Raw genomic sequence first — 22,834 nt, forward strand, 5'->3', positions numbered from 1 at the left:
TATATTATAAAGAATTTAGCAAACTGCCATCAAACGTGTCTAATAAAATTAGAAATGTTGGGTAGCTAGCTAGCTTAGCAAGGTAGAGATTCAAGCAAAACTACAGTTTTTTTTTAATTATTCTACGTCAGAAATTGTTAATAAAGTAGCTAAAGATTTTTATTAGATATCACCAAAGATATTTGTGCTTCTTTAGGATTAGCTTGTAGCTTAGCTAGTTAGTTTGTAGCAACAAAATGAAATGTTGCAATTTTAAAATATTTGTTTATTACAAGTTGCTACCCACATGAAAAAATACTATAGTAATTTATAGTAAATGCTTCAGTGTTTTTCAGTCATTGTATAGTAAAGTTCTTGAATTAATCTGCTGTGGTTATTAATAGTTGCTATGGGAACACCACATAATAATATAATAATATAAACAACTTACCAAACACTGTAGTTTTCTACAACTATAGGATGTATTCTGTTACAGTAAACCAGAATTTACAGTAGTAAAATACTAAATTATACTACAGTATTTATTAGAGTTTATCAGTTAACTTTTGGTAATACTACAGTTTGCCTCAGCATTCATTAACAAAGAGTTGGAAATACTGTGTATATATACATTGCAGTACAATACACTTTACTATAACATGGTTTAAAAACACTGTAGTATTTGCTATAAATGATGACAACAGTATTTTTTCACTTGGGTAACCAAAGTAGTAACTAAATATATGTATTATTATTAGATAGTTTAAGACTGAGATTGAGAAGGCTAAGATTAGTCTCAAATTGCTGTACAAAATAAACTAAATTCACGTTGTTGCTCTACATAAGTTGTTATTTAACAGAAATATTTATTATTGTTGGTCACGATTGCATCACATTTTGAGGCAGTTTCGTGGTCTGTGGGAGGAAGTCTGTTTCTAATCACAAACCACAAAATCACAGCGTACATTTATAAGAGATTGATACATAAGCCAGGCTTGTAAATCCGGGTTTTGCGCTAACCTCAAGATAACCTGCCAATGTTTTCAAAAAGGCCAAATATCATCCTATTAATCGCCTGGCTGATACACCAATCACTAACAACCTTTAGAAAAATGTTTTGTTTGCTTCTTTGCTATTTAAAAACAGGCTTTTCTAGCTGATCAAAATAAGACAATACAAAATGTTTTCCAGACGCAACATAAATGTGTGTGTGTGTTAAAGGAAAGCATTCCTTCCACGACCCCACCAGACATGAAAAACATGAGCAGGGAAACTAAGTTATCACGTCTTTATTACTTTTAATTGTTTTTCTTCTTGATGGGCTGTACGTGTCGGGATTTAACAGGTCAATAATCAAAACCAGCAGGCTCAATTACCACACAGAAATCTACAAGCTGTTTTATTCTGGGTTTTTGCATTCCAGCTGGACTGTGTTTAGATGTGTGTGCGCCTGTGTGTGTGTATGTGTGTGTGAGAATCTTTTATTTGGATGCGTTTGCCGGGCTCCACCTCGTCTTGCCAATGTTTTGACCTAAATCTTTGGCCTCTGTCGGCTCTGATGAAGTCATGGAGTTACACCCCATCTTTACACACATGCTTTGGCTCTTTTTCGCAGCATATCGAATTGTTTGTTCTAAATTGTTTTCGCAAGTTTCCGAGAAACTTCATTTCAAATTGTCGTTTTTTTTGCAAACCCAGAAATTCACTTTTTTTTTTCGATATTCAGAAAAATGAAGAAATGTAGGCCCCAAAAACCAGAAAGGTGGAATGTTTTAGCATCCTACAACAGCGAACATGTTATCCCATCAGGTTTTCATTGTGTATCATGTGTTTCAGGCTATAAAGCTGACAGAGAGAGTACGCTTACATGGACACCAATAATCCGATTTGAACATGATTAAGACAATATTCTGATTGAGAGTCGATTGACAGCGATTTTTGATTCATTAAATCCAATTAAGGTCATAATCGAACTAAACAGAAGTCGGATTAAAACATGTGGAGTATGCTGATTTTAGTTGCATCATTGCAGTACAGACATGTAAACACCCCAATCAAACTATTACCGTTGTGTAGGATTTTTACCACATTTTGCAACAGGATAGTCTATACACACACGGCTGTCTGACACTATTTTCTGCACCTACGGAGTCAGTTAAGGACCACAGACCCCTGTATCGCGAAATGAGAGTTTTTTTCCCACATGGCTTGGGGCATCAAATTCTATTAAAAAAACACTCTTCCTGCAGTTCTTGCTCACATCCAGTAATTTGTCATGGGGGGCATACATGAAATGTTCATGAGTGAAAGTGAAAGTGCCAAACTGCATTTAAAGTCGACAAAAAACGATTAAAAATTAAACACCCGAATTTACATAAAACTCTGGAGGAAATGTGGATAGTGTGGTGACGCTACGATGTTAATTGAATTATGTTCTGTAACATGTAAAACAGGACCATGAATAAAACATTTAAAAATCATAATATGTAAACACCTTAATGATATTATTGTCTTATTCAGATTAAGGCAACTCATTTGATTACTGATGTTCATAGTTAGAGAGGCCAGTCTGGATGTGGAGCATTTTCTTTCTAAAATGCCATTTTAAATTTAACCTCTTAAGGCCCAAGGTTTTTTTTTTACATGCAATTTTTATTTCTCTCTGCTATTTGGGCTTATTGGAACCTAATTAGAATAAAACCTAAGTATCATCTTTTGATATTATATACTTTTAGAGAAAAATGATGTCCGTATATGTGGACTCGTGGTCCAAATTTACATAAAACACTTTTTCCTGACTATTTTTAATGCATATAAAACATCTATTTTTTTTAACATGTTTTGACTATCAGAGAGTAAAAACTAAATTTTTGGCCCATTTTGGACAGTTAAAAATAGTGTTTGGGACATTTCATATGCTCCAAAACAGTTGCGGGATTACACTGTTTGTCTGTAAAAAATATAAAACATTCAAAGTATTTAAAATGTCCTGTCCACATATGTGGCCACTAAGCCCTAGGAGGTTAAACGTGGCCTAAATCTTCAGTACAATCAAAGTTCAGACTTGCAGATGGGTTTTGAGAAATCAGCGACAAATGGCCAAAATCACAAGCAAATCGGTGCTCGTTCAACTGAAGTAACAATCACACAGCATGCTTCCAATTATCAAAGACATGAGTTAAGAGAATTGCAGATGAGTTGCCGACACCCGTGAGATATTTGGCGTGCTAAATATCTTGATAATCAAAATAATGCCATGTAAAATATGTTTTGATTGAAAATAACACTGGTGATTTGGGCCGGACAGAATCTGCGGACATTTTTTGCTATTTCTGCAAAGAATTTTGTAAAAAATCTGCGAATTTATGCAGTATAATTGTAGGAGTATCATAACGAAAAACTTGATATATGAAATAAAAAATAATACATTTTTAACTTTTATTGAATGTTTAAGATGCAAATTCAATTTGATCCAATATTTGGTAAAACAAAGCAAGTCTCTCATAAAATATCTACTGAAGGACAGAAAATCTTACTTTACAAACTGTATTGCACATAAATCTTATGAACATTTTAATATTGCTATTATTATATCACAATAAAATTAGTAAAATTAATTAAAAGTTGAAAAAACTGAATAAATACAAATATACACATTTACAGAAGTAAATACAAAGATGGGCTAAAAATGTGCAAAAATCTACGCGCGCAGATTCTGTGTGGGCCTAGCGATTACCTACAGCCAATGAGAAAGTGGCATCCAGGACAGTGGGAAGTTATGAAGATATAGATTACAATGCTATAACAATCGTGGCTTCAGTTGAGAAAGGGCTTTTTTCTGTCTATTTGGACCCATGAAATGGAGAAAAAACTAATGGAATTGGGTGCAAATGCTTCTTGTTGGCTACCATTTTTAATAATTATCCCAGTCTCATGTCAGAACTCTGGTCTTGCACACATAACGTCGTGTTGTTTCCATGTCACTTTTCATGTGTGTTTAGTTATGAGTAAGCCCACACAGAATCTGCGCTCGCAAAAATCAGCAGATTTTTAGCCAATCGAGTCTATTTATTTACTTGTGTAAATGTGTGTAAATTTATATTTATTCAGGTTTTTTTTTTTTTTTATAAATTTCACTAATTTAATTGTGATATAATAATAGTAATATTAAAATGTTGCTATGATTTATTTACTATAAAGTCTTTCAGTAGATATGTTAAATGAAAGACTTGCTTTGTTTCACAAATAAGTGGATTTAATAGGATGTGCATTATTAAAGTTAAATAAAAGTTGTATTATTAATGTATTTTTTGAAAATTTCGTAAATTAAGTTATTGGTTATGATACTCCTAAAAGTGTTCCACATAAATCCGCAGATTTTTTACAAAATTCTCAGCAGAAATAGTGAAAAATGGCCCTAGTCATGAGACGTAGTTTGTGGACTAAGACAAAGTTGTCAGCGAGTCATGCAGTGTGAAACTCCATGTCGCCAAACCACCTTGCAGCGTAAAAATAGCAACGACAGAAACTGTAGTCAAGCACAGTGAAAACATCTGTGACGCAACTACTTTGAAAGTTGTACAGTCTTAACTCGACATACGGCATGTATTGGGGATTCTGTTTGAATAGGGAAACATCAAATTCTCCAAAATTGCTAGCCAAGCTTACGATTAAATTTCATATTCGCAATCACCAATAAAATTAAACAACAACTGTTCCTTTAGTTTAATTTCTTAACATTCGAATCACACTATGTCTGCAGAACACAAAAAACGCACGTCTGGTCCAAACCCCTCCCCCAAAGAGTCATCAGTTTATAGTGATCGATGATTTGCTCCTATACCAGAAGGAGGGGCTTTATTCGCCTTATTGAACGTTGAACCTTTCCCCATTGAAAACTATACGAGTGACACGTCTTGTGTATTCTGTGTTTAAATTTTCATTTCTTCATTTGCTGAATTTTTAATGGGAAGAGGTAGCCGCTGTTTTTAGTCAAATTAATGTTGATCAAATCTTAAGTTTGTGGTATGATATATGTGTTGTAAATCTATTATGCTGCAGAACAAAAGTTTACAGTAACATTAACAGTATAGTCTTTGGTACAACTCATTGGCTCAATGATGTGAAAGTGATCGTAGCTAACCAGACTCTTTGTATTCAACAGGATGATGCCGTCAGAATGGAGTGGCGTCTGGATTGAATGTGTCTAGAAAGTTCCTACATCTGCGCCAAGTCAACATTAAGAGTTTCTACAGTGATATAAGGTAATTACTTTATTATTAGTGGCTCGAGTCCTAACATGGGTTTTCCTGAAAAGAGCAGGAATGTTGATGACTTCTGGAGACACCTAAAGGAAATGACCGTTTTCCTTCATTTGAGGGGCGTTGGAGAAGCCAAAAGCCTCCACTCATTTCTTCCGACACCTCATAAAACATGTGTCTGAGGTGTGTGTGTAAGTGTGTGTGTGCTTTACCCCTTTTTGGGTACAAATGTGTTCCCAAAGAGAGCAAAAACTTTCAAATTCTCCAAAAACCTCTCTTTGTGGACTTCCTCAATGGTAAAACTGGTAAATAATAAAGTAAACTAAATTTTTTGGAAATTTTAAAAATGCCAGAAAAGGCCGGTTTGGTGTATATTTAGAGTTAGAAGTTGAGGTATGTGTAAAGTAGGTTATAAAATGTATAAAACTAATAGAAGTCTATGTAATGTCCCCATTTTGATCGCTACATGCATGTGTGTGTGTGAGGGCTGAAATGATTCACAGCTCCATAGAAACTCAACTCGGGGCTTCCTGCTGCACATATGGAGACGGTGAGGTTGCCTGTGATCTCATATCAAAAACACTGGTAAGACTGTGAAGTTCAAGCGGTTCTCTGGAGGACACATTCATCTCAGGAGTTTGTTGAAGGTAAAGTTCACCCCTCACCCTCGTGACGCTCCACACCTGTGACTGACTTCCTGCTGTCCAACATACTAAAAAGAATTTCTAAAGAACGCCGGTTGTTTGTTCTGCTCTTTTCTGGTGCAATAAAAGTGAGATCCAGTGCTGGTTGGTGTTCTTGACGTCTGCTGTGGATAATATCAAAATTCATACACAATGAAAATTTTACAAAGAGACAGCGAGTTATTAATCTTAATCTTTATGTACGAGTGGGCGCAGCCATTGGAACCTATTTGACTTGAAACTAAATTTTTAGATTAAAAACCACTTGTTATGCTGCTTGATGTTGCAAACTGACATTTTCCTATTTTATTATTCTCCTTTTTATGTATAGTCATGAACACAACTGTTTGTAGAGCAGGAAGTTTGACCGTTTCCTGGCATTCCTAGTCATTTCTCCCATGACTAGGAAGTTCTAAAACAATCGCAAAAACGATCGCACTTCTGCATTGATATTATACTTACAATTATTGATTATATTAATTAATTTGCACTAGTTAAATATAATTATACTTTATACTACAATCTATAATTATACTTGGCTGGGTCAGTTGGCATTTCTGTGTGAAGTTTGCATGTTCTCCTGGTGTTTGCGAAGGTTTCCTCTAGGTGCTCCAGTGAATTGACCCTTCGCTAAGCCCCGCCCTCCTTAGTTACTGTTGATATGCCTGTCAAGCTTTCGTGCCTGACAAGTCTTTTTCAATATGTAGGCACCAGTGTCAGACATTCGGAATATAATTAGTCATTTTTGGTGAAAGTTTACAATATAGCCTATCTATTAGAAAAACGTTGCGAATTCAAACATCTTAAACTAGTTTTATCTTCAGTTCTAGTACGTTAACACCCATGAGTGACTTTAGTGTTTGTTATTCATTATTAAATTAATATTTACCACTTGTTGGTTTACAAGCTGAGTGATGTGACGAGTGTGACACTTACAAAAAAGTTATTTACAAAAAAACATGAACATTAAAGTCACTGATACGTCCTACTGATAAAAATGCACAAATAAGAAAGTACAAATTAGCAACTTATCCATCAAAATGTAAAAATTAACTATTAACTAACAAATAATATAATAGCTTTACCTAAATTTACGATCCAATCAAAATCTGACATATTGTCAAAAATGTTTACAATATAACCTATCAATCAGAAAAACGTTGCAAATTTCATGATCTTAAGCTAGTTTTATCTTCAGTTCTTCACCCATGAGGGACATTTGTGGTGTTTGTTATCCATTATAAATGTTTCCCATCTGTTTTTTTACAAGCTAGTTTTAGTGGTGTGGCACTAAGAATTTATAAAAATTAGTGCTGTCAAAATTAGTTCGTTAACGTATGCGATTAATTTTAAACAATTAACGCGTAAAAAAATTTACGCAATTAACGCAGTTGCAGGTTTTTTTTACTTCCTGTTGTGGTGGACGTGTGTTTAACATGCAAGAAATGTGGATAAGACCAAGTAAGTACTTTTTGAAGGCAAGTTTCAGTATAAAACAATTAGTCGCATCACAGGTTATCCAGAGTTTCATGCAATTTCATGTGTTTCATTTTTAACTTTCGACTTCTGTTGTAAGTTGATACCGCATGGCGAACAGAAAGAAAATCCTCCGTATTTCGTGACTCTGTGTTTCTTTAAGGTAATAAAATCAACTGCTTAGGCTACACGGTAGAATTTTAATAAGAGTATAATCTTAATCTCTGGTGAAGTCGCGAGCTGTCAAAGACAGGGCATTATTCTGCCTTTCAGCATGAGCCCTCCAAGTTTAGCGTGTTTCCTCATTAAACGCAATGAAAGCGTATGCTTCGCGTTGTTGTGTCAGAATCCTTGTGAAATACAGTAATACGTTAGGATGCTAAGTTTAAACAAATTTGATGAACGTGATCATGCGTGTTGAATCTGAGGGGAGTTGCTCCAGTATGGAAGGCCGTTGGGGCCAAAATGTCTGCAGCGCGTTGTGTGTGTGTCTGTATCAGGCCCGTTGAGGGGTGTCAGGGGTGGAGTGAGCGACGTATTCGAGTAGGGGCGTGTGCGTGCAAGATGTACCTGAAGGACGGTGGGGGTGAGTTGCGCGCGACATAGGCTACCTGAAGAGCTAGGGGGGATGCGGGGGAGAGGGGTGTACAATGTATTTAACGACCGATTTGCGAGAAATTATCATTCATTTGCGGGCATTTGGGAGTCTCTGTGCACTTGCGGGATACTCCTAGTCTTAGCAACTGGATGAATGTAAAGGAGCATTAAGCAAAATTGTTTCTACTCTATAACTAATGTTCTCAACTCACAGCAATAAAACTTTACAATGAGTGCAACTGTTTGTATTCTATAGTTTATTATTATAATTTTTCCTTTTCCATATCTGCAATTCCTGTATTTTGGCATTTTTTGCAGTCCACTTAGAATCCAACATGGAAATCAATGTTTTCTTTATTGGCATTGATTGTTTTGAAATTTAAATGTCATAAACATGCCTTTGTTTTAATTTCTTTAATAAATATGGCTGTCAAGCCAGGATCTTGATGGTTTATTGTGGGTATGTTGTTTACATGAAGAAATCTGTGTTACAAGTTAAACAAAAATTCTATTAAACAATTATATTTTGAATTTAAATAGTTTTTGTCTTGCGTTTACATTAATTTTACATTTGAATAGCCAAAATTACAAGTTTCAGTATTTTAAATGTGATTAATCGCGATTAATCGCGATAATTTTTTAAAAAGGTGCTATTAATTAGTTAATTTTTTTAATCGATTGACAGCACTAATAAAAATAAATGTTAGTGTTTCCAAAAAAAATGAGGCCCCACCCCCAACTCCGCCTCCTAAACGTTAAAGTCACTGATACATTACACTGATACGACAAAAACACACAAATAAAAACATACAAATTCATTCAAATTAGCAACTAATCCATCAAAACATAAAAAAGGAGGAAATATTACACTAAAAAGTAATAAAATAACTTACTTTACGATCCAATTAAAATCTGACATGTTGTCAAAAACGTTAACAATATAGCTTATTAATCAGAAAAACATTGGGAATTCCTTGATCTTAAACCAGTTTTATTGTCAGTTCTAGTACGTTAATACCCATGAGTGACATTTGTGGTGTTTGTTATCCATTATAAATATTTACCATCTGTTTGTTTACAAGCTAGATTTAGCAGTTTCACACTCTGTAGGTTTTCTTGTCATTCTTCACACCTGATGGACAGAACGAGGCCTGAACGAGAGCCTGAACGATTTTTCATAAGCCTTTTCCCTGTCACCACTGCATTATACAATCCAACCCACAATCCTCTGCTCAGCACTGCTGACAGGCACCTCAGCTTTAGAAGATGAAAGAAAGAAATATGCAATTCCCCCCATCTTTATCATAATGCATTCGGGCGATATTAGCATGCGCTGATGTGACTTTGCATAATCCGTGTGTCAGCACACGCCTTTTTCAGAGCGCAAACAAAACAAGTGTGTGCCAAATTGGTTAAATGGCAAACAACTGCTTGAGTAAGGGAAGGAAATTGGCGGTGCTGGGGGCAAAAATAAACATGAGATCGTTCAATTCTGAATGGATTCATAAAAACACATCTTAATACCAGGAATAAGTGCAGCTGCTAAATTTTTGTAAATCTGGATAACTGGATAATAATAACGATCTGATAAAATGTAGGTGGGGCTTGTTTTTGAATACTGTATTTAAATTGGGTTTCTTAAAAAAAGCTGCATTGTTATTGGATAATATTGTTTATAGTTTCTACGATACAATACATTTTCAACACTAAAAAAGGCTGGATTATTTTAACCCTTTTCAGGGTGTAATACGGACTAACCCAGGTTCTGGGTATTTTTTTAAAGTAAATAATAGGACCAAATTTAACCTAATGGTTCATATTTGGGTTTAAATAATCCAGCATATCCTTGAGTGAAGCTAAAATAATTGTATGAAATAATGTAGGCGGCACTTGTTTTAAATGCTTGGTTTTAATTGGTTTGTTGGTTTGTGTTTTTTTTTACATTTTAGAAGTGAAAAATGTTGCTTTTTGCTGAAAGTTGAATTAAATCACGTTTTTCTGTATTATAATTAGTGCTGATGAATTTAACATAACCCAAAGGGACACTTACTTTAAAAAGTAAAAAGAAATGTAAAATAAATAGAAATGTACACAAGAAAAACAAATTATTTTAACCCTTTAACTGCCACACCAAGAAAAACATGGATTGCATTTCTTAACTCTTAATGTTTCTAGTTAACACACTTAATGTTTCTTCTTTTTTCTTTTTCGACACATCCCATAATTTCTAAAATATCAGCCTCTACCAAATGGTTAATATGTTGGTTTATGGTAAAAGTACCAGAATTAATACTGTGAAAATCTGAAAATAAGAAGTGTAAGATTTATTTTTTTATATCAAAATAATCTTTATTTTTTGAAGTATTCCATAAAATATTTTAGATTCTCATTTAACAAATTTTCTTGTTTTTTATTTTTACAGTAGAACCAAAGTCAAGTGTAGTAGTGCAACAGAATTATGTTTGTTTGATTTTTCTGTAAACCAACAAAGCTATATAAGCTCTAAACCATTATTTAAACTACTTCTTTAAATGACTTTAACAGTCATTATTTAAAACAGTCAAAATATGGTCAACCATTTAGCAGTTCAAGGCTTAACTATGACTTGCTTTGAAACACAAAGCCAAACAATTATTGTATATATTTTTTTTCCAGTCAACATAAAAAAGAAATGAAGTAGACAATATCTTTTGATTAAAGTTGAAAAAAAAACTTTTTTATTTATACTGACTGAACATGCTGTTTACACCGGGAACATGCTGTAAATAAACTACATTTTAATATTGTATTACAATTCTTATTTTTTTGATACTGTGGTTATATTTATAACTAATATACTTTTTATTGATTTGGAATAAACAGTGGGTACAGAAAGTTTTCCGGTCCATTTTTAACTCATTGTTATATTGCAGCCATTTGCTAAAATCATTTAAGTTAATTTTTTTCCTTATTAATATACACACAGCAGCCCAGATTGTCAGAAAAACAGAATTGTTGACATTTTTGCAGATTTAAAAAAAACAAACATTGAAATATATATATATATATTTGCATTTGAATATCAGGGTTATTAAACCAAATTTTGCTTTCTTAACTCTTTTGACGTTAAAACATGGTATATTTTTGTCTTAATTTAATATAAAAATTGCATTTTTTTATGCAAAAGAAAAATCTGTCAATGACACATTTATGAAAATGTACAGAAAACATTCTGAACTATACTGTATGTCACCAGCATGTGCCTGTGGCTTCGCACGCAACAATTTCTCAGCATTCAGCTCGACATCCAATAGCAGGTCAGAATTCCTCCAAAATCCTCTGCTCTTAACCAATGAGGAATCCAGAGTTCCATCATAAACCCGCTCAAAGTCAATGCAGCTCTGGCTCAGGGGCGTCACACATTCTTCATAACGTTTACTCGGACTGACAGAATCTTCTATAGAAAACCAATCTGGAAGCAACCCGCAGCCACTGAAGTGGAACTGGATTGAGTTAAGAGATGACATTTTCTTCAAAATATCACATTTGTGACATATCTGGGTCTTTACAGGCTAGAATGTCACCACTTTATGCCCTGAAAAAAAAGTGAATTGTCTATTGTGTGACATCTCTGAACATCAACGGTTGACCTTCTTTCTTTGAGAACTCCATTGGATGTGTGATTTATGCTGAATTATGTAGGGGGGATCGCACAGAACCTGCTATGTTTCATCGTTTTTCACCCCAAATCAAAAGAGGTTAAATTTCGTAGGATAATGACACATATTTAGCACCATTTTCAACCTTTTTATGGGCTTTTTATACATTTCATGTAAATTTATGGACATATCATGAATAAAATAAGCGTAAACATCTAATGAAATGGTTTGCATGCTTATAGATTTGCATTTGGAGAAAGTTAGAGGGTGTGTATTCATCTGACCGTGTTCCCTGCTGGGGTTTATTATAGCCTGGGAGTTATGATAATGAAAGTGAGATGATAATGACTGCTCTGCATTGTCATATAGCAACATGTGCTTTGATGGAAAAATGTCTTTTGGAAATTGGCTCATCTGCTGCTACACAGATACGGTGTATACACTCACCCGCCTCTTTATTAGGCAGACCTGTTCTACTGATTGCTAATGCTAATACCTAATCAGCCAATCGCATGACAGCAACTCATTAAGCCAAGGTCACACTGCACTTTTCGCCCCATAGACTTCCATTCATACGCATACGAATGCGACAGATTGAAAATGCAATCTCATGCGACAAGTTTCGCAGTTCGCTGCATTGCGAAATTCAAGCTTGGTGCACTCTGACCTGCAAAATTCCATCACATGATTGTGTAAGACCAATCAAATCTCAAAACATGACCTCTCTATACAGAAATTAAAAACATGGACCAATTGCTAGCTTTATTTAAGTTTAATTCCCCTCTTTTCGTAGTGCCATACGACATAATTTTGCAGGCTCAAACACTAGTGTGAATGCAGCTTTACATTTAGGCTACATTAACACTAATGCATTTTCAATTTAAGCCATAGCATTTAAGAGGCCATTTGCAATTTAACATTTTCAGCCAAAAGCGTATTGCCTGTTTGTATATACTGTACATGACAACTGAACACGCATAATTTTGAAAATGGGTTTGATAGCGTGCATTTTTGAAAATGCTGCTATTATAGTTTGTGTCAACACGCAATACAGGAATGTTTGAAATTGTGTAATACACATTAATTAAACATAAGTGGGACAAGCACAAACACAGTAAAGGTTGTGTACACAGTAGTTCGAAAGTATGATTTTTATGTCACCGATATTATACAATTTTAAGAGTTCACACTTAACTGATAATCTATAAAGCGTAATTGGCATGCTGTCCTGCGAATGAGCCCTGAGCTCTGAATATACTCGAGCCCGGGGCTCCTTCCCGTTAGAAGGGCGAGAGGGAAGTTCGTGCTCAGGTAGGTCTCGAGAACTCCCCTGCTTGTCGCTGTGCGAGAATTGTATGGTTGTCTTGGGGGATAATTTGGTTTAGTCGATTAGCTATGGTTTATGTTTTTGGACGATGGGAGGAAACCGGAGAACCTATGGGAAACCCACGCGAACACGGGGAGAACGTATAAACTCCGCACAGAAACACCAACTGGCCCAATATTAGCTTGGGCCAGCGGTGTTCTTGCTGTGAGGCAACAGTGCTAGCCACTCACCCACCGTACCGCCCTATCGGCAAAAAAAGGGAGGAAGTAGGCGTGGAAGGGGGGAAGCTTCAAGACGAAGAGAACTGGAGTAAAAAACTCTGGTTATTTATAATTTTATTCGCATCAAATTCAAAGCTTTGACGTTTGCCTACAAAAGGTCTTCTGGCTTTGCTCCTTCTTATCTGCTCTCACTTCTGCAGATTTATGTGCCCTCCAGAAACTTGCGTTCTGTGAATGAACGTCGCCTCGTGGTTCCATCTCAAAGAGGGAAGAAATCACTTTCCCGAACTCTCGCGTTCAATCTGCCCAGTTGGTGAAATGAACTCCCTAACTGCATCAGAACGGCAGAGTCACTCGCTGTTTTCAAGAAACGACTAAAAACTCAACTATTTAGTCTCCACTTCACTTCCTAATCTGCAATTGCCTCTCTGGATATCACACTAACTGTACTCAAAAAAAAAAAAAAAATTACTAATGCTTTCCTTCTTAGACTTTACAGACCTGAAACGTGCCTATAGCACTTATTTATTGTTGCTCTTATAGTTGTGTAAATTACTTCCTTGTCCTCATTTGTAAGCCGCTTTGGATAAAAGTGTCTGCTAAATGACTGAATGTAAATGTCTAAATGTAAATAATGCTTCCGTAATCATCTTATAGGGCAGATTACGGAGCTAATGAGGAGCCAGCTGTGTTGATCATAAACAAGTCATCCTCTCAAAATCAGTTTATAAATAAACCACACTTACAAGCGAATTACAAATATGTACATATATATAAATTAGTGTCGACGACGTTTTTTTGAAATGGATGCGATTTCTTCTGGTGTGGTGATTTTGTTGACAGAACTCCAGTCCACAAATAGCAAGTCATCACATTCCTTCAAGTAATGTTTATTAACAAGGTGACAGTTGAAAATACCTGCGTGGAATACATAAAGGGCTGTTCACATGAAGTATGTTTAGATGCATTTAATGGACATGTGCAATCGTTATACTCACGTCTAGTGTGTTTTGAAGCACCACACACATGTTTTTTAAATTCCATGTGAAGATCAATGCATCTGTGTGAACAATCAGAAGAAATTTAAAGAGATAGCAAATGGTATTACTGAAACATTTTAACTTGACAAAAAAAAAAACTAAAAACTCTCCTAACTTTTTTTTTTAACCCCACATCTAAATTCAAAATTCTAAAAGCTAATTAATTTAATTATTTAAAGCTAATGGTAAAAAGACTCCTAGAGGAAAGACTCCCTGAAGGAATACTTTAGCACCTACCTACATTGGATTTCCAAGAGCTGTCAACTATTAAGATTAAGGTTTTCCTAAACATGCAGAATGGCAGGAGTTTTAAGATTAGTGGACATCTCTGGCTACATTTGAAATCACATGCTTCCATACTATATAGTACGCTAAAATCAGTATGCGAGGTGAGTAATATGTCTGAATTCATAGAATTTAAAAATCAGTATACGAGAAGTACCCAGATGATCTTCTGCTTTCGGCAAGATTCTGAGGTGTGCATCTCATGGATGCTATGCTATTTATGATTTGCCGCAAGAGAATTCATGAATTGGAGGGAAACGCAACAACTGACGCAAGTAGGTAACATGATGATGACAAAATGGCGGATATAGTATGTCAGAGTTTAATTTATACTAATGACATTCATACTGTACTTTTCTAATGGCTGAGTAGTACATTTAAATTAAAATTAATTACCTACTGAGTAGTAGGCAATTCCAGACATAATTTTGCAGCCTTTCTCTTTTCAATTAAGGCATCTAGTGGCGAACTCGAGACAGTATATGTCTGCCGAAAAGAGTTTTAAGCTCTCAATATACAGGCAGATGTGACTCTGAAATTTAAATTTAATTTTCTTTACCCATTTTGTTTAGACGCGAGAGGGGATGGTCGAACTTGATGACACTATTTGGAATTTCCGAACTAGAAATAAGATACATTTTTGTAAATTAGAATGAAGAATCCCAAATCAAGCTAAAATTTGTTTCTGTAATAGCAAATGTAAAAAAAAAACTGTGAACTAATTTATTGTATATTAAATTAAGAGCTTATATAATACATTTATGTAGTACACTCCCTGGTCTGCTTTTTGTCAGTAGATGTCCCATTGGCTTGGACCATCAAGGCTTCATTGGCCTCATGCATTGATGAACCAGTTAGTGGTTGCTTTTCCTCAAACCACAGTTGGTTCTGATTACCTGTAAGCCTTGTAACATGGGTTTGTGCATTCAAAAGCGCTCTTGTTAAAGTGATGCAGAGATGGAAATAGATTGAAGGGTTTTGATGTAATCTCAACGCAAGTGGTCCCAAGAGATGCATTTGATACATCTTAATCCCAGAACGCTGGAAAACAGAGCCTACGATTCTAAAATCATAAACAATCAAGACCGTATTAGATTTCTCAGATGATGTCGTTAGCCGAAAAACAGTAGGTAATGTGTTTTTTTCAAATATTATTTTGCGAAAAACAGCCGCGTTTGATCAAGACGGGCTTTTGAATTACCTGCAAAATGCAATTAAAGTGATTTCCTTCGGGAAAAGCGAACTTCGAAAGAAAGGCCTGATTGCAAACATGTGCTTTACGTCATGTGTTTCGCTCTCCTCCGTGTTGTCGAAAGGTTGTGTTTGGACTGGTGCCCTCGATGGAGGTGTAATCATTCATTGTAGTGCCGGCGTCAGCTTTACTGGAACCAGATGGAGAAAAACTGTGCCTGTGTTTACCTGGATCAGCCGAGAGCGTTACAACCGTCCCTGGCCGACATGTGAAATCTGACCTTGGGTCGGTCCATTCGCACACACACACACACTCAAACATACACACATATATACAGATGTGAATATACACACGTTGTAAAGTAGATCCGGTTACTTGCACATTTCCCTGAGGTCTGGCAGTCTGGCTTTCGGCCAGCTGTCGGCAGAACTGCACGTGATTAACTATAGGCAATACAAGAATGAGAGAGAGAGAGTGAGAGAGAGATATTTATGTCTCCAAACCAGCTGTAAAACCTCTCGCTAGCTGTTTTGCTTTCAATGTGAAACGGCCCCCTCAGCGTAAAACCCCCAATAATATCCACTGACTACATACTCAAACTAGACTACTAGGGGTAATACAGGTTTTATATACATACTAAAGCTAAGTGTATTATGTGCTGCATGTATTATAGTATGGTTGTTAGGGAATGCATACTATAGAATGCTGTAGAATTAACAGTATAGTGACCTAACAAACTATAATAAAAACAGTAGTAAACTTTCACTTTAAGTTGTCCCCCCTAAAAAAAAACTTAAGAATTGTGTTGTTGCAGCCCATTTTAAACAAGTAGTTTGAACAAACAGCATTTTTTTTTGAGTGTACAGTAAACTGTGGTGGATTGTAGTGTAATATTTAGCCATTGAATACTTACTACTGGGTAATTTTGTATATGCTGTATAAGCATCAGTGAGTATTTGAAACCATAAACCAATCTGATACCATCTTTTTAAATGAGACATACAGTATATCCGCTAGTAAGGATGCTCATACTGATGTTGTTAATGCTGTTAAACGTCAGTATAAGCATCGCTACTAGTGGCCATACTCTGTCTCATTTACAAAGATGTTATCTGATAGGTTTATGGTTTCAAATACTCACCGATATTGATGCCAGAGTTTTTGCAGTATTGGCGAATATTTCAAATATTAGTATGGGTATATGAACAACCCTAATTGTTACTATAGTTGTATAACCATAGGAATAGTGAAATACCACAACAGATTAGTACTTTACTGCAGTAAAAAAAAGAATTTAAAGATGATTCATTGGATTAACTCAATTTTTTTTAAAGATAAGTGGTTGTAAACTTTATTTGGGCTGAATTTAAACAAACAAATTAAGTTGAACATTACTAAATTTAATTTGTTTTGTTTAAATACAGCCTATTTGAATTGGTTGCAACTATTTTGCTTCGGTTCAAAAGGAGTGTAGCATGTATAAATTACTTTTTCATCAGGTGAAATGGTTCACAACATGTTACAGGCCATAAAAATATAATGTTTTCTGCAACTATGTGTGTTATAAAGCTAAAAACTGAATTCTTATTCTTATCAGTGTATTTTTCCATCATGCATTATTTCCTATTTAAAAGCTCTTTTCTGAAATCGACAACATTACATTGTTTAAAAATTACACTTACCTTATAAAATTGTGTCTATAAATACCTTGTCAACTATGTTAACATTCCATACTTTGCCTTTAAATTGATGGCTTTATCTCCGACAGCTATGTAAGGAACAGGAAATTATGTTATTTCCCCCTCACTGATAAGATCTGAAGCACCAAATGGCCTTTGTGCTCCTGAGAAAACATTTTCACCTGAATATTTCTTGCACCAATACTTATTTAGTAAAACGTCAATACTGTTACCACTTTATTAAAAATGTAAAAAATTAATTCAATTCAATTCATCTTACTTTCTGTAGCTCAAGTTTTACAATGTAGATTGTGTCAAAGAAGCTTAAAATGGAAGTTCTACTAAATTGAAACTGTGTTAGTCCAGTTTTCAGAGCTGAAGTTCAGTTTAGTTCAGTTCAGTGTGATTTAATTTTCACTGCTGAAAGCCCAAACGCTGAGGAGCAAAACTATCAATGAACAGCTTCGCAAGCCCCAAATTGTTCATCCATCACCCTGTGGATCCTTTAATCGTCTTTTATTGTGATTTCATTACTGCCATTTGCTCTTAGCATTTATGCTAGCAAGTGAGATAAAAACTTAAAAAATGGTCAACTTTGTTATTATTCAACTAGCATAAGAGTTGAAATATTACTAAAATATATATTTTTCTTTGTTAAAAGTAAAAAAAGAGTTTATAAAGTTTGTTTTCAATAAGATATATAAAATAATTTTCGTTAGTTCTTCAGCTAAATGTTCTGAAATGCAAAAATGAATCTCTAATTATAGATGCACACACAGCAGGATGAATAAGTATCGAACACGTCAAAATTTATCTCAGAAAACATGTTTCTAAAGGTGCCCTTGACTTGAAATTTTTCCCGGATGTTGGTAACAACCAAGGAAATCCATATATGCAAAGAAAGCGAATCTAATTAGTTTACAAATTAAGTTATGTGTAATAAATGACACAGGGGAAAAGTATTGAACACATGAAGAAAGGGAGGTGTAGAAAGGCAGTGAAGACCCACACAGCAGCTGAAATCTCTCAGTAGTTATTCAGCAACTTTCTGCCCTTCCTCATGTCAAATTAATATTAGCTGCTTCAGTCCAACATTTAGCAGATGATGAAGACGAAACCAAAGTGAAGATTTCATCAAGATAATGATCCAAAACACTGCCAAGTAACCTCTCAAATGCTTTCAGAAAAAGAAAATCAAGCTGTAGAATGGCCTAGCCAATAACCCGATCTGAATCCAATAGAAAATACAAAATAAAGATCAGATTTAATAGATGAGCCCTGTGAACAGCTCACACCTGAGCATTTCTTGTGACTTCATTCTCCATATCTCATCACCAAAAAAAAGGCTTTTATATAAAGTATTAAATACATTTCAGTAGTTCAGTACTTTCTTCTTGTGTCATTTCATTTGTTACACGCAACAAGTTTTTTCTGATATGTTTATTTTTGTTTTATTTTTATGTTTATATTGTTTGTTTTTTTACCAAAATCGAGTTCAATTCCACATCAGCAGCTCCTTTAGAAATAAAATATTCAGGAAAAAACACAACATGTTCAATACTTATTTTTCCCGCTGTATTGTACCTTGTTGACCAGCTTAGACTGTTTTAATTTTTTTTTTAGGTCAGGCTTGGGCATTCGTTCTTTATCCTGCACTCTTTTCTAGGTATTTGAGGTTTCTCATAAAAGCTTTGTCACGTAAACTGCTCTCACATGGCACTTTTAACTGCTCGTAGTGGGTCTCTTTATCTACCTGTGTGGCCAGAGGAGCTGTGCGTGTTATACAGACGCTGCCTGCGACCATTAACAGTGAGTCTGGATCAAAGTCTGCTCTTGATAGGTGTAGGATTTTTAGGATTTTCACTTTCATGTGGTTCATTGTGGCGTTTTGTCCCACTGTGCCAGCTGGGAACCGTTTGGTACCGTCTGGGTCAGCGTAAGTCGTTTTATGGGTCAACAACATCACACGTAATCTCAACTTTTTTTTTTTTTCAGACTTTGTCGTATACTTTTGTTTTGTATTTCCCAAATTTGTTTCATTATTGTTTTAAGTTTTTAGGAAGCAGCACACTCTACACTCTAATAATGTTCAAATATATAATTTAATATAATATATATAGTAATATAATAACTTTTAAAGTTTACTTAACAAGGAGATTTGGTTACACTGCGAGTTAAAGAAATGTAAAAGACAACATGTAACAGTATTTGCAAGCGACATATTTAATCTATTTAGAGTTATATAAAATAATGTAGAAATTAAACGTTTCACTGTTTTTATTTTAATCTATAGTTAGTTAATCTTATGTTGACTCCACACTTTTATACAGGAAAGGCACTATATGCTCTTTAGTTTTTTAAAACATATTTTGTTTAGTCTATAAATATTATGAATATTGTTCAAAATACAAAATATATAAATAATGTAAACATTAAAGAGCTAATTTTCATTCCCTCACCAACCAAATGTTTAATATTTAATATGTTAAAGACACACTGTACAATGCAAAAACAACATGAAATGGCATCGGCGAGCAACACATGTAAATTCTGTAATGCAATTAAATGTTGATTGCCTATTTCATTCATTTTAACTGTTGATATACTGTATGAAGTAGCACGTCATGATTTTGCCAGGTACGATGTGATCCTGGATTAACATCTTTGTAGATCCTAGAACATCATTTTTGTTCTATCATCACCTATTTCCTACCCATAAACCCAACCAGAACTGTTGTACTGGGAGAAAGTGACACTGACACTGGGTGTGGATCCAAATGCAGGTTTATTAGGATGGTCAGGCAAGCAATGGTCAACACAGGGGCATATATACAGGCAATTCAGAGTTGTAAGCAAAATAACAAGCAGATGGTCTCAAGGCAGGCGGCAAACAGGATTAAACAAATAAACGAGGCGAGGATCAAAAACGCGGCAAAACAAGACTAAGGAAACCACGTTGTAGTGTCATTAAAACAGTAGACAAGTCTCAGCCACATTGTGTGTGTTTGTGCTGTTCTTATAATTCAAGTAATCCAATGGTGACTTGGAGCAGGTGAGTGTGTGTTGCATGATTGGGATCTGCAGTCCATAAACTGGCAGATTTGTAGTTCATGTGAATGGAAGTGTTTACCAGCGATCTCTGGTTGTTAGATCGCTGGTGATCGTGACAACTGTAAATTATTCCCAAAATCAGAGGGGAATAATCGTTAGATAGCAGTCATGTAGAAGTGCATAAACCTAACCATAAGCCTAAACTTAACATAAAAGATAAACATATCCTTTAATTCTGATTGGCTGATTGGAAAGTTGTTCTAGGATCAACAAAGGTGTTAATCCAGGAACATGTCCTCCTTGATTAAATCAGGTTGGCGGTATGAACTACACGTTATTTATGAAATATCGTCATTCAGTATGCCTAGTAGTCTGTACACGTTGCCTATTTGATTTGCAATAACGTTTTGCAACGGCAGAAAGTCTTGAGTTGCAGCATATTTCTTAAGCTCTCCTAGAGGAAAGTATGTATTTATGCTGTGTATGCCCTGTGTATGTGTGTGTGTGTGTGTAGATGCAAACGTGAGCATGTACACAGTGTTCTTAATCACCCTGTCAAAAGCCTGCAGGTCTGCATGCTGTGACTCTTATCACAGGGTGTTTATTAGCGCAGTTTGTGTGGACGTGCATGTCTGTTGGTGTGTTCAAGTCATGTCAGATAAATCACATTTATGAGTTGAGCACAAAAGGACACCACAATAAAGTTATTATTTTGGGTGGGAAACTGCAAATATACCATATTTACAATGTCTATTTTGCTAGCTTAGCACACATTGTTAGTATTACACATTGTTCTAACTACATGTGCCACTACACACAATAAAAGGTGTCTTTTTCATGTTAAAACTAGTTTTTGTCCTAATCATCTACAACAGTAACATCTAAAATTTCTATTTTATAAACTATATTTCCATCTCTATTTCCAGTAGAAACTATATTTTTATTTATGTTTCCAACACCGCAGCAAAAAAAACAGCACAAACTACTTGGACAATGATCACCTCAGGTAAAGATTATGTGCTTTATTTAATGTCCAATGCGACCAATGTGAGTTTGAACACCAATTTACCTGAAATTTATGGCAACAATTGAAAGGAGCAGCAGATAGTTTACCTCAGATCTTGAAAATAAAATAACTATCAAACGGTTTGAAAATGAAAGTCAAAACTGTGACTCAACAACATCAGTCACACAGCATGTACTTTTAATAATGGTAAATAGGTTTAAAATGTATTGATTGGATTATAATCCTTACCATTACATTGAGAGGGCAGTGTCTGATAATTAAATAAACGGTATTTAAATGTTTCAGTTGTTTCGCTTTATGATTGGTGCGAACCGGCAACTTGCTTGTCACTGAATCTTGTCGCATGTAGTTAGTACACTAATAGTTAATATGTGCAAGTTAATCCACTGAAAAAAGTTTGTTTTGGTAACCTTTAAATCTATATCCGACCCTTTTTCTGCGCTCTGGATGATATTGATGACGTCAGTTTGATGGCTTGGGGGAAATATGATTAGCCACGCCCCATCTGACCTTATTTTTACTGCGAGTGAAGGATGAGAGGAGCTCAAAAATATAAAACCCCTATCCCCTACTCAATATTCCATTTCAGTTGGAAATACTTAAAACTGCGGCCCAGGCTCATTCTGAAAACGTACCCTTGTATACATTTCTGAAGAGCGCCAAATACTTTCCAGCAGCAAGGTTTTTTTCAGTTTAAGTTTTCGCCAATTCACCAGAGGCTGCTGTAAATGCTTTTTGAGACCCCAAATTTCTCTCGCTAGAGCTTATTTGCACCTGCTCTTCTCACGTAAATCCACCAGAGGCCGCTATCAAGTGACTGACTAACTGACCAATTGAGCGTTAACCCAATCAACCCCTTCCCTAAACCCAACCAACAGTGTTTTCAAAAAGCACTGATTGACCAGCGCCCGCCATCTTCCCTAAACCCAACCGACAGTGTTTTGAAAAGCAATCCAGAAAAAGAAAAGCCCACTGATCTTTACCACGTTTTAAGATTTTACTACATTCTCACCCTGTTATTTACTTATTTTATAAAATTTTTTGGCTTTTGTTTTTGTCTCACCTGCTTTCTGGAACCATTCTTTGGCAGACTCGTACCCTGTCTTTGAGGTCAACTACTCCCTGCGTTTCAAGTCCACAGATGTCCATGGCGAGCTACTGAACAAACTGGTATTGGCAAAAAAGCTGTCCAAAGTAGTGATGGGTCGTTCATAAACGATTCATTCATTTTGAACGAATCTTCAATATGACTCAGGAACTACGAGTCCTCTCAGAAAGTGATTCGTTCATCCACGTGTGCGCACATTTGTGCAGGTGATATCGTTCATTTCAAATCTTGAGTCGTTCATCGCGGAAAGGCAGAAGCCAATCATATGCG

The 22,834-nt window shown here is 35.3% G+C and overlaps 1 long non-coding RNA gene across 1 annotated transcript in view; it reads left to right on the plus strand.

Annotated features, from left to right (window-relative positions):
- LOC137489012 (uncharacterized) overlaps positions 1–22,834 on the plus strand; it is a 97,797-nt gene that overhangs the window by 27,930 nt on the left and 47,033 nt on the right. The window contains exon 2 of the long non-coding RNA XR_015521774.1: positions 5,144–5,243. This is a non-coding gene — a long non-coding RNA (uncharacterized LOC137489012). The remainder of the gene's footprint in view (positions 1–5,143; positions 5,244–22,834) is intronic.

Source organism: Danio rerio, chromosome 22, assembly GCF_052040795.2.
Source record: "Danio rerio strain M-AB ecotype USA chromosome 22, GRCz13ab, whole genome shotgun sequence".
NCBI classification, from domain to species: Eukaryota; Metazoa; Chordata; class Actinopteri; order Cypriniformes; family Danionidae; genus Danio; species Danio rerio.